Here is a 13,050-nt window from a genome sequence, read left to right on the forward strand (position 1 = left end):
AAGTGTTGAAATCTTGATACGCCTGAGGCACGGTTTTATCTGACGATCCGTTTTGCCGGAACTGTTAGATATTTTCACTCACTTGCAGGTTGTGTTGTGGAAGCCTTGACAAGAGAAATCCCCAGAGAGTTCGCTCAGGAACGAGGGTATATGGAGAATGACGAAGACGTTGCGACGTACGGTGATCCTTGATGGTAATCAAGAAGACTCTTCAAAATCGGAAGGTTCGAAAGTATATAATTCCCCGCGGAGTCCGATCAGGGATGAGCGCATGAAATAAAAAACGGAGTACGTTCCTATCGAGCGCGGAGCGATTTGGAATGCAAGATGATGGAGCAGAAAAGGTCCGGATGAGTCTGGGAATTATCATTTCCTAGCTAAGTCCCCAAGCAGAATGGTAGGACTAGCTCCCCAGCCGAGTCAGTATGGTTATACCTGGCCGGTTTACAATGGTGTTTCCTCAGCAGCCAGGCCAGAAGGTTGCTACTCCCCGAGTGGAGCGGGTCTTTTTCAAAGAAATATATCTCCAACAGTGTTCATCCTACCAGTGGATTGAACAAGTTCCCGTAGTGGACGGATTTCTGCATCCCCAGCTGAGATGATTCTACCTATGGATTGTATGGGTTGTCCCCAGCGGAGTAGCATGCGTTTCCCTAGCAGGATCAGGATGGTTATCTCCAGCAGGTGATAGTTTGGTGTTTCCCCAGTTGAGTCTGGAGATTGCTATTCCCCAGCAGAGTTTCTGTGAGTATTTCCCCAGTGAAGTCAGCAGGTATCTGTGAGGGTTTTCCCGAAGCGGAGTCAGGATTGATATCCTCAGCAAGTCAAAGACTGTTGTGTCCCCACAGAGTGTTGGTGGTGCTTATCCCCAGCGGTTTCTCGAGTGGATTGGGTGCAAAGGAGGTTCTTCCCCAGCAAGGGTTGCCTTATTCCCAGCAGCCGTATTACTCCCCAGCAGGGTGGAATTGGAGCGGTGACGAGTTCCGCAGCAGAGAGTCTCGTATTCCCTAGAAGAGTCCCTTGAGGGGGATGTTTTTCTTTTTATGCATTCATCATGAAAAAATAACATGGCATATTGCATAGAAAAATAAATAATAGCGTAGCATTTCCATAATTCTGGAGCATTACGCAAGAAAAAAATTAATCATGCATCATTGCAAGCATAAGCTAGTCTCAAGCCGTGGTTACCGTTTGAGAAGTGGTTTTGGCCAGGCAGTGGAGGTGTTACTCCGAGGAGTTTAGCCTCATGATTTGATCAAAGGTATTTCCCCAGTAGTGCGATACTGGAGGAGGTTTCTGTCGTGCGAGACAGATGATGAAGATGTTACTCTGAGGAGTCTAACATCATGACGTCAGATCAGCAATGTTCCCCAATAGTGCGATATTGGAGGAAATGTTTCCGTCGAGCAGAGATGGAGATGAAGTCAAAGGACGTTACGCGATCAGCGCGATTTCGGGGTTCAAATGGAGAAAAGGAAATGCTGAGGTATTTTATGGGGTTCAAACGGAGATGGAGTTGAAGATTTTATCCGGGATGAGGTCCTTAGGATTATCTTCTGTTCATGTGTCGCCTTAGACTCTGGCTGAGGCCAAGGGAGGTCGTTATAGGTGTCTTCTGAGGAAGAGATACACATGCTACCTTCTTTATGAAGGTTTACCCTCTGACATGTCGCCCTCAGAGTGGTTTGGTGTTATTTCCGACGTTGCCAGCGGAATTATCACGGAGAAAAGGATATGCTGAGGCATTTTCCTGGGGTTCAAATGGAGAAAAGGATATGCTGAGGCATTTTCCTGGGGGTTCAAATGGAGAAAAGGAAATGTTGCGACATTTTCTGGAGAACGGGGTTCATATTGGCGATCGTGAGTTATCGTCAGGCGACTGGGGTTCAAACTGGAGATTGGGGTTCATTATTTTGGCAAAAAGGAGTGCTGAGGCATTTTCTAGGGTTCAAATGCAGAGATCCGAGGATCGTTTGCGCAGAAAAAATTTCGGGGTTCAAGAAGATGAAAAACAAAGAGAATTTCGGGGTTCAAGAAAAGAATAAAAAAAGAGAGTTGATAATCCCGAGCGGATGTGGTGTTCAGGCCATGATTGTCCCTGTGTTACCAGTTATTTTGGTATCCAGGTCGATGGTTTTCGAGTTTGTTTCTTCGCCGATGCTGACAGGCGTTGTTAATTATTATCCCATCAGAGCGCAAATTGTTCGTCTGTTCTTGGTATTCAATCACTCTTCATCCTGATCATCCGAAAGCCGAGGCTATTCGTATCGACAGGTTCACAGTGGATTGAATAGGGGCAGCTGTAACACCTCAAAATTTGCCCTCCTCTCTTGGGACTAGCATTATCATTGTACATATCATTTTAGGTCATTAGGCATTGCATATTGCATATCATGTGGTTACATTGGGCAAGCTATCTTCCCAAGTCTTGATCAGAGGATGAGGAAGTCAAAAGTGCAAGCCTAGGGTTTATTGACTGATCATGGCCATCTGAGGATTGGGCTGTGAATTATGGTTTCATGATTCTCAAGGGTATTGGTCTTCATCTTGATTGAAGGGATACATCATCATCATCATGGTTGGGTGTCATCAGGAGATTGAAGAAGATTCCTTGAGATTAGGGTTTTGACCACTGGTCAACCCTAATCAGTTGCATTGGGCCAGTCAGGGCTGGATCAGGAGATGGGGTTTGTGATGGTTATGGGGTTCATAGTGTGATTATATTGTGCTTATTGAGGCTAGGGTTTCACCCTTGAGCCATTTCAGTTGAAGATTGGGGTTCAATTTGATCTATGCATTGCCAAATTCATCTGTCAGATGAAAAGTCAACTGTGGTCAACTGTACATGATCTGATGGATTTGGAGGTGGAAATGAGTTGAAGACACTTCATTCATGTTGGAACAAGTGTTGAATGACATCTCAAAGCTTAAGAATGAAGAAAATCAAGTCAGGACAAAAACTGCCAAAAATAGAAAGTGGCCTGTAACTGAAGTTTCCAAAAATGGAAAGTTTTTGACCTCAAAATGATATGTCCAAGGAAGCTTCAAATGAAAACTTGTTCAACATGAAAGTTGTAGATCTTGTTCTCACCTTTCCAAAAAGTCCAAGAACTTGAAAATTCAATGTATGGTTGGAAAATTATGGCTCAGTGAATTTCAAAAATGACCCATAATCAGGAGGCCATAACTTCCACATGCTTTGTCCAAATTGCAAGTTCTTTATATGCACAAACTCCATTTGACATGAACTTTCATGGTGCATAATTGGATTTTTCCAAAAGTGGTCAATGCAAAAAGTCAATTTTCAACTGGACAGTTAAATTGGATCAGGGGCAAAATGGTCCAACTTGCAAAATAATTGGAATTTTGAGGTGGGGATTTTTGCTACACCTCATAATTGGCATTTTAAACCTGTTGGAATCATTATTTCATGGCTAAGTCATATGGTTTGGAAATTGGCTTGTGAAATGAAATGGCTAAATTTGGACATAAACCATACACATGTGAATTTGAGAATTACATAACCAATGAGAGTGAGACAAGTTTCTACAGCTCACACATGGCATTTGGATGTTGTGTGAGCTGTCATTGAGGTGGCATGAGCTGTCCTATGGAAATTCCATTTTTGCCCTCACTTGGAAATTATCATTTTCATTAACAATTCAATTTGGCTAATTAACTTGGTTAAGCTTGGATTAGTGCATGATATATAAACTTAATCTCCTTCTAATCATAACAGAATCACCATTTCATCAAAAATCAGATCAAACTCATCCAAATTCTCTCAAACCCTCAAGAACACCAAGAACTTCAAATCCACAATTCTTCATCAAATCTCAACCAATTTTCGAGATTCTTTTTGCATTCAACTCATATCACCTTCCTCATCAACTGTTTTTGATTATTGGAGCATATGGAGTGGTGAATCTCGACTGTTCAACATTGCCTCTTCCATGGTGAATTCGAATTGCAAGCTTTAGGGACCACTACAATTGAACCTGAGCTTGGAACTCAATTTCTTGAAGCTTGTTGCGCAGCTGTTTTGGACTCATAGGCCTGGAAACATCGCGAACAATACTGCCATTTCCAGGTTTGAAGTTTTTTCGAATATCGTGATTTGCTTAATTGTCATATGCATTCTATAGTGCGTTCAACGTAGAGCACGGTGATAGTCGTAGTTTAGCAAATGATGAACCATAGGAGAAGAAATCTGGAAATGAATTTTTGTAGCAAAACCCTAATCTCTTCGATTCGCTTGATTTAGGAATAATTAGGTTGAATTAAGTTGATATCTAGGTTCCTGGTGCTTAGACGGTTAGAACGGCTATCCATTTGCTAATTTTTGTGAAAGTTTTGTGTTCATCAAATTCTGCATGTTCTTGAGTTTTTCTGGGCGAGAATGATGAAGAAGAGGGCGTTTGATCCAAATTCTGTTTTGAAAATTCAAATTCCGTGTTTCCCTCCCCCGCGCGGTTTAATTACAAGTTTGCCATTGGCAATTTATTTAATTCATAATTAATTGATTTAATTCATAAAAAATTCACCATGACCTTAAATAATTCATAGAAAATTGTACAAAAATCAGAAAAATGTGAGGGTTGTTGTGTTGACCTTGTTGTTGAGTGTAGAGTTTTTTTGACCTATTGGTCAAAGTTGTGCATGGTAGAAATTTTATTTGACCTAGGCTTGTTTCATATGTGTCCATTTTTGATACCTTGCACCATTTGGCTCATGAAATTCTCATAATGTAAAATAAATGCCTGGAAATATTTGTGATGATTCTTGACTCATTGATGCTCATTTCCATGTAAATTTCTTGAATTTTGGATGCCTGGCCATTGAGATATGAATTTTAGAACTTAGGTGTGACAATTTGTGTCACACCTCATTGTGCCAATTTGCTGAAATTATTTGAGTGACCTATGCTTGATAAAATGAAGTGAAACTTTGCATGATGATTGGTTGGCATGTTGAGATGTTGTATGAATTTTTGTGGAATTTTACATTGCATTTTCAATTTGATTGTGATTTTTTATTTCTGTTAGCCAAATATGCAAGCTCATAGGATACATGTTGGTAGATTGATTGAGAAATGCTCACATTGTATTGAATAGACATGAAATTTGATATGCTTGTAGTAGACACATGTTAGGACCTCCCTGTTTTGGTCTCATCCATTTCTTTGTTGTTTTCATTAAGATATGAATTTTTGAAGTGGATGTATGTATTGATGTTGTGATTTGGAGCATGAGATTGTGTCTGTTTTTGTTGATTTTCATTGACATGGTTCTATTTACCCAATTGAGCTCAAATTTGACATGGTAGACCTTGAATATCCCCTGTTTAGGTGTAATTTATTTGAGAATTTTTGGAATTGTTTTGATGTGGATTTGAATGCGATAGTTCTGTTTGTATGCTTGGTGCTTCATTTGAACTAATTTGCCTTATTTTGTGCATAACATGAGCATGATGAATGATATAAACATGAGACCAATGATGTTTGCTCTTGTTTGACTTTAATTTGAGATTGGTTGATGAATACCTTGCTGTTTAGGATTTTTTATTGCCTTTGGACCCTAGGCTTGGCCTAGTGGTCTAGTTGCTAATGTTTGCTTGATTTTTCAGGATCAAAAGCATAATGCACATGGAGAATGATCCAAATCAATTTTGATTGGTGTTGTTGATGTTTGTACACTAACATAGCATTGTTTTGTAGGTGGTGAAGCTTGGGCTTAGGCCTTGAGCTTGCCTTGTGTTGTGCATTGAGTTGTATATTCTGATTGATTGAACTTGCTGTTTATGGTTTGTCTGCCTGAGTACTGACTGTGTTTGATTGTTTCCAGGTACTTTAGTGGCTCAGTTCCTTGTGAACTTTTGCTTTGCTTTGCTTAAGCAACTTGCATTGAGGTATAACTTCCTAACTTCATGTAGTCTGGGAGACCGGGCCTGTTACCGGGCCGGGCAATTGTCTGAAGTCCTCCTTAAGAGGCAATGCTTGTGTATGTTTATCTTTAAGCCCAAGCAGGTAAAGTCCTTCAAATAAGGCAATTGGTGGAAGGTAGGGATAAGCAATCTATCCCTCACTATTCAGTGAGTCTTCTCCTTGCTCCCATTACATGGTTGTAGCATTGAGATCAAAGCCCAAGATCTGTTGTGTCAGAGTCTTCGAGTATAGAAGGGTTCCCCTATTCTGGACCCATGCTCATTTGTCAGAAGCTCTCCCTGGTTAGGGATAAGAGCTGTGAGGTCTCATCCTCACTTCATCCTTTTATCTGCTTCACCTTAGCCCCTCAATGGCAAGGTTAAGAGCAAACACAGCCTGTACAGACGACTTGCTTAGGCAGTCAAACCTATTGATTGGGCCCCCTTGTTTGGTTATAGTGGGTGTTATGTGAATATCTGATTGTTATGCTTGTGTTGATTGAGATGCCTGTTCTCATTTGATATACTTGTATGCTTGTGTGATTGCTTCTTTCCTGGTTAGGATAGTTTGCTTATGCAAGTAGGATAGAAACCTGAACTTAGGGCAATGATGCATGATAACACTAGGCTCGAGTCTCAGCTCCCTGGTAGTGTGTCTCCCTTTGTTTCTGGCTAAGTTTCTCCCCTGTTGAGGGGAACTACATCGCCCTGATCCTTGTTCCAGACGAGGTATGTAGGCAGGAGGTCGTGCGAGACCTCTCCGGGCGCCTTTTTCTTTTTTGCGTGTGTTGTTTGACAAATGCTAGGCTCGAGTCCCCGACTCCTTAGCCAGTTGTTGTTTGTTTGTATGTTTGTTGTATGCTATTAATTGTTTTGGGTTCGGATGCTGACGTAAGCCCAGGATTGGCTGTCGGGCTCCATGTTTGCCCTTTTGAGTGAGTTTTGGTTCGGATGCTGACGTAATTCCATCCAGTGGTTGTCGGGCTCCATGTTTGCCACCCTTGTGTGTTTGTTTGATTGTTTTGTGTTGTTTGGCGTGCGTAAGCCGAACTACAGTGGCTCTGATTCTCGTTTCAGATGACGAGATATGTAGGCATAAGGTGCGACGCCTTATCGAGCTCTCTTCTCTTAACCCCACCTGCGTTCCCTGTGTGTGTGTGTGTGATGTTTAGCAACCTAGTCTTTATTTTAGAACGTGGATCCCGTCGAGTACGACGGACGTGAGGGGTGCTAATACCTTCCCCTTGCGTAACCGACTCCCGAACCCATTCTCTTTGGTCGCAAGACCATGTTCTTTCCAGGTTTCTCTGAGCGTTTCCTTTCCCTATCTTGGGATAAATAACGTTTAGTGGCGGCTCTGTGTGTTTTTGTTTTTAGCTCGCCGGTTGTTTTTTCGCAGGATGCGACACCCACATGGAGAAAGGCCATAGTGAAGAAATAACATTCAGAAGTGTCAGGGGAATATGAATCTTATCCGCATAACTCTGACACTTGTGGCATTTCTTCACATCTTTGCAGCAATCAGACTCCATTGTCAGCCAATAGTAGCCTGCTCTCTACATCTTCTTTGCCATGGCATGTCCCTTGGAATGAGTACCAAATGAACCCTCATGGACTTCAGTCATCAACAGGTCTGCTTCGTGTCTATCCACGCATCTGAGCAAAACCATGTCAAAATTCCTCTTGTAAAGCACATCACCATTAAGGTAGAAACTGCCAGATAATCTCTTCAAAATCTTCTTATCTTTAACAGATGCCCCAGGCGGGTAAGTTTGATTTTGGAGAAAACACTTGATATCATAATACCATGGCTTATCATCTTTCACCTCTTCGACTACAAAAACGTGAGTTGGTCTATCCAAGCGCATCACGGTAATATTCGGGACTTCATTCCAATACTTCACTACAATCATTGAAGCAAGCATAGCAAGAGCATCCGCCATCCGGTTCTCATCTCGAGGAATATGATGGAAATCAACCTTAGTGAAGAAAGTTGAAATCCTCCTCGTATAATCTCTGTATGGGATGAGGTCATCCGATTCTCATCTCGAGGAATATGATGTAAATGGCAATGAATTATGAATGACTGAAATTTAAATTGCATAAAGTAAATGACTTGAAAGTAAAGCAATATTAACAATAGTTAGTCAAATGTTAGTGGTGTTTTTCTTTTTAATTGATTAAGTCATTCATTGGAGAACACTCAACCATTCATTCACAAGCATGGATCCTTGAACCAAGACATCTTCTATGAGAAGGAAAAAAGGCCAAGTTTCCACACAATACCACGAATGATGGGAGACTTACAATCTCACTTACTAGAATGTTATGCCTTTAGGATCAAATTTAGCTCTATGTTAAGCAATCGTAATTGGTTTTATGTAGAAGTCACAACTATCTGAGGCCGGGCAGTAAAAATTTAGGTGTTAATGCATGTTAGAGATTTGGTATAATGAACCAAACTCCTAAAACATACCACACACTAAAAGAAAAAATCAAGAGGGGTGGACCTATCTCATCTATACTTGTATTGGTTCATCTGACACAAGGTCATTGATGGACCAATTAGCCTTAAGACATTAGAGATTTCATTGGTCAATGAAAGGAATGTGAAGGAATAAGGATGAAGATAAAGAGGGAGGGGAGTAAGAGAAACACAAATTGGTCATTGGAGGAATTTTATCAAATTAAAATCATTCATTCATTTTGGGAGATGAAATATACATTTAATCAATCCCCTAAATCCAATGATTTTAATCTAACAAAAACCAAATCAACCTTGATCAAGGCCCAAACAAATAGTCAAACATCACAAGACCATAAAAATGGCTCAACATAATTTTTACACAATTAGTCAATTGAAAATCAAATTAAAAATGCATTAAAATACAAATTAATTTGGTCAAAACCTAAAATATCTTCAAAATACCAAATAAATGGTCAAGAGATTTATCCTAGGTCAAACAAGGTCAAAGGACCTTAGACAAAATATTTCATCATTTTTTAGAAGTCAGAAGTATTTTTAAACAATTAAAAAGATGCACAAAAACAATTAATTCGTGAAAAATATCAAAATTATTCCAAAATATAATTTTAATTCAAAAAATGAAATAGAAAAATATTTACAGATTTTTGATGAAAGTCCCATATTTTTTGGATTAAAAATAAAATTATTATGAATTAAACAAAATAAATGGAATAAATTAAAATTCAGAAAATAAAAGGAAATTGGAACAACCGAGGGCCATCAGATCTCCCTCATTAATTGAGGTGGCAGATCTGATGGCCAAGCGCGTATCATCCATTATAGTCCACAGTCAACACGCATGTACAAGTCCCTCAATGGTAATGACCCAAAATGACCTATAATGTTTCCTCTTGGCACATGCATTTGCAAGTTGAATTTGAATGATTACAAACATCAAATTTGTAGAGGATATCTTGAATTTGATCATGAAACTTGAATGGATCTCATCTCATAAAATTTGAGAAAGTTATGGTCCTAGGAAGTTGACCTACTAACTAGGGTTCAAACAAAATAACCTATAATCTTTTACCATAAAAAATGACTTTCCAAGAAAAAATAGCTTTTAAACTCAACATGAAAGTTGTTTTTAATGTCATAAGTAGTAACATTTATCTTTGAATAGTTTTCATATGACAAAAATTGTAGGAGATAGGGTCTAGGGAACCCCAGTTTTGACCAGTTGACTTTCTCTGTTCCACCACCATGAACCATCTTGCAAACTTGACATTGTATTGATCTTTGTGACTCATGGAGGATCATATATGTGTAAGATGAAGTAATATGAAATATCCCTTGAAATACTTGATCAAATGATGAAGAAACTTTTTGAGGAAGTCACACAAGATACCTAGATGAATTAGGGCTTCCAAGGCAAACAAGCTTCAAGCTCTTGATGAATTCTTGATCAAAATGATATATGAAGATCATGGGGATCCATATATGATGTCTAGAGTCAATGTGAACCATATCTTAATTGATCTCCTTGCATTAAGGATCTTAAACCCTATATATGAGCTTGATGGAGCATGGATGAACACACACTACCTACAAAAGCAACAAAATATACATTGACATATTTTTTGGTATTTTGGTTAGTAAATAATGAAAAACAAAGTATGATACAATCAAATGTGATTGGTGATCTCTCCTAATGCAAACCCATTGAATGAAAGGTAAGGAGGATGACCAGGTATGATCCCAAAGTTAATGCATATGGTGAGAAGGCATAAGGGATCTTAGGGTCAAAATTGGGGTCTTACAACCATCAAGCTATGGATAAACTTGACGTCAATAAAACCGAAGTCGCCACCACGAATTTATCATTTCTAAAGGATAAAAGACAAAAGTAGGAACAAAACCCAAAGATAAGAAGTTTTCAAATCAAAACTAATAAAATGCCAGAGATTATAGGTAATGGGGTTGGTTACATAGAGGGAAGGTGTTAGAACCCAAAGTGTCCTAGGTACTCACAGGGAGCTATTTTGTGTGTGCAAGTGATTTGGTGTATATGATGTTTGATAAAAAAGGAATCAGGGGATGAGAAGAGAATTCATTAATTATATTTTTGTGTTTGACAAGACCTTCGGTCTTACGCCTATGTATCAACATAAAAATGAGGGATCAAAACCTTGTAGTTCGTGGTAAAAATTTCAAAGAAATTATTGAATTGATTTTAATCAAAAATTTAATAAGAATGCATAAAACACAAACAGAGAAAGTTTTTGAAAAGAGGGAGAGATTTTGAAATTTAAGAAGTGGGAGGATATGGAGGGACTATCCTAGATAGAATTTAAAAGTTGCGAGTTGAAAAGATCTGACCAATGGGGTGCAATCCAACAGACAAATGTGTCATATAGAAACTCATTTTCCTTTAGACTTTAGCAGGCAGCAAGCATAAGCAATATCCAAGCAATTATATGAAGACCATGGCCCCAAATAAAGATATCCAAAATATCCAAGCAAAGCAATCCAATAGCTAGCAGTCTTCAATTTCTTCTAATACATCAGGTGAAAATATCCCTTGGTCAACTTAGAACAAACATCAGACATCAACAATAATAACAGTATCAAAAGTAAGCACAAAGTCAAAGTGGCATATGACTCAAAGTCAGGAAAAACTCTTGCATCAGATGAACGGTACAAGCAAGGATAACTCAACCTCAAATAGTGGCATTTGCCAAGTCCTCAAAGCATAAGGAGGTTGCATATCCTAAGTCCAAAAGTTCATATCAAGTTCAACAGTCCACCAAAATATTTTTTAGGATTTTTGTTGTTATTAGGTGTTTTAAGGTCCTAAGACCACAAACAAAGCAAACAATATACACAATCACAGGATATGGCTCAAGTGAGCAAAGTTAAAAGGACCGGAACATAAAAAAATTGCATGAAATGTAAATGGAAGATGAATAATAAATGTACTGAAATTTAAATTGCATTAAGTAAATTACTTGAAAATAAAGTAAAATGAATAAAAGTTAGTCAAGTGTTAGTGAAGAGTTTTAATTAATTAAGTCATTCTTTGGAGAATACTCAACCATTCATTCACAAGTATGAATCCTTGAACCAAGACATCATCCATGAGAAGGGCTTCAACTTCGATAATTCAACAAGTATGCCACTAGCTCTCATGAAAGGAAAAAAGGTCAAGTCTTCACACAATGCCATGAAGAATGGGAGACTTACAATCTCACTCACTAGAATGATATGCATTCTTGATCAAATTTAGATTTATGTTAAGCAATCGTACTTGGACTTATTTAGAAGTCACAACTATCTGAGGTCGGGCAATAAAAATATAGGTGTTAATGCATGTTAGAGATTTGGTACAAAAAACCAAATTCCTAAAACATACCACACACTAAAAGAAATGGGGGGGGGGGGAGGACCTATCTCATTCTGGCTCATGTTGATTCATCTGACACAAGGTCATTGATCAATCAACTAGCATTAGACATGAAGAGATTTCATTGGTCAATAATGGACTGGGGAAGAATAGGGATGAAGATGAAGAGGGAAGGGGAAATAGAAACCCAAATTAATCACATAAGGAATTTCATCTGATCAATACTATCCATTCATTTCGGAAAATGAAATGTACATTTCTTCAATCCCCTAAATCCAATAGTATTGGTCAAACAAAAGTAAAATCAACCATGATCAAGGCCAAACAGAAAGTCAAACATCACAAAACCATAAAAATGGCTCAACACAATTTTCAAGCAATTATTCAATTAAAAAATCTAATTAAAAATGAATTAAAATGCATTTTAAATTGGACAAAACCTCAAATCCCTTCAAAACACAAAATAAATGGCCAAAAGATTTATCCTAGGTCAAACAAGGTCAAAGCACCTTAGATAAAAAATTTCACAATTTTTAGAAAGTCAAAAGTATTTTAAAAATATTTAAAATAAGTCAAAAATCATTTAATTCATGAAAAATATAAAAATTAATCCAAAATATGATTTTAATTCAAAATATGGAAGAGGAAAATATTTAAACATTTTTGGTGAAAGTCCCATATTTTTCGCAGTAAAAATGAAGTTAATATGAATTAAACAAAATAAAGGGATTATATGAAAAATCAGAATTAAAATAGAAAATAAAAAAAATGAGGGCCATCAAATCTCCCTCACTAATTGAGGTGGAAGATCTGAGGGCCAAGCGTGTATCATCCACCATAGTCCATAGTCAACGCGCTTGTACAAGTGGTAATCAAAAGGAGCAGTCAAGATTAAAACATATTGAACATATCAAGTGTCCAGGAGACGCACCAACACATAACCGGAGTCCTAGCTCCAATTGTCTTCTCTGATGGACCTCACTGGACTGGTCCACCCTCAACCATTCAGAAAATGAAAAGCAAGGACACTATTTTAAAGATAAAAAGCTTAGGAGCTCGAATCTGGCCTCAATTTTGTCCAATTCCAAATATATTGAGAGATATGAGGAATTGAATTTTGAGGTACACGGTCTAAGTTACTTCGATTGACCTCAAAGGAAATCAATCTTGCTGCTTACATTGGTAGGACTTCATACAACCAATAATCAAAGAGAATTGAGGAGAATTAAGTGAGAATCGAAGGTTTGAAGTTTGGAAA

Source organism: Lathyrus oleraceus, chromosome 1 (assembly GCF_024323335.1).
Source record: "Lathyrus oleraceus cultivar Zhongwan6 chromosome 1, CAAS_Psat_ZW6_1.0, whole genome shotgun sequence".
NCBI classification, from domain to species: Eukaryota; Viridiplantae; Streptophyta; class Magnoliopsida; order Fabales; family Fabaceae; genus Lathyrus; species Lathyrus oleraceus.